The sequence below is a fragment of the Rhagoletis zephyria genome, unplaced genomic scaffold, assembly GCF_001687245.7.
Source record: "Rhagoletis zephyria isolate East Lansing unplaced genomic scaffold, Rhagoletis_zephyria_1.1 Rzeph_scaffold_00561, whole genome shotgun sequence".
Taxonomy (NCBI): domain Eukaryota; kingdom Metazoa; phylum Arthropoda; class Insecta; order Diptera; family Tephritidae; genus Rhagoletis; species Rhagoletis zephyria.
This window is the reverse complement of record NW_016157645.1, coordinates 183,213-183,760: the sequence shown is the minus strand read 5'-3', so window position 1 is coordinate 183,760 and position 548 is coordinate 183,213. Positions and strand designations below refer to the sequence as shown.

The following is a 548-nucleotide window of genomic DNA, read 5'->3' as shown; positions in this document are numbered from 1 at the left end:
AAAAAAATTTGGTAGATCTCAGGTTTTGGATCAAACTTTGTACAAAAATTAAAAAAAATCTGCAAGGTTTCACCTAAATTGCAAACATTTTAATTAGAATCTAAAACAAAATTAATTTTAGTTCAATAAAGTGCAACATTGAAGTTGATAAAAATTGCGTTGAGCTTTGGCAATTTTTTTCTTTGACAGTTTCGAACATATTTTGAAAGATTTCTGCAACCTTGCGGAGTGCTGCAAGCTTTTCTTTTTATCACATCACGATGTAGCGAACAAATGTGGCTCGTTCCAGAAATGCTACTTGGGATTTGCCGATTTTGACAATTCTCAAGTAAAAGTAAACAACGCTTTAGAAATTTTAGATGCACCGAAATTTGCTAATCCTTTTACAAAAATCGCCGGTTTTTATCATTTTCGCTATTAATTCTTTTTATAAATCATATATTTTGCAATTTAGCACAATAAAACAACGTTTGATGTAGAAAAATTTAATATTGAGAATATTTAATATTTTACAGTTTATTTTATCCTCCCATTCTGCCTGTTGTTAG

The 548-nt window shown here is 29.4% G+C and overlaps 1 protein-coding gene across 3 annotated transcripts in view; it reads right to left on the bottom strand.

Annotated features, from left to right (window-relative positions):
* Positions 1-548, bottom strand: part of trc (Serine/threonine-protein kinase tricornered) — an 85,210-nt gene that overhangs the window by 18,490 nt on the left and 66,172 nt on the right. The gene's annotated exons all lie outside the window — the stretch shown is intronic.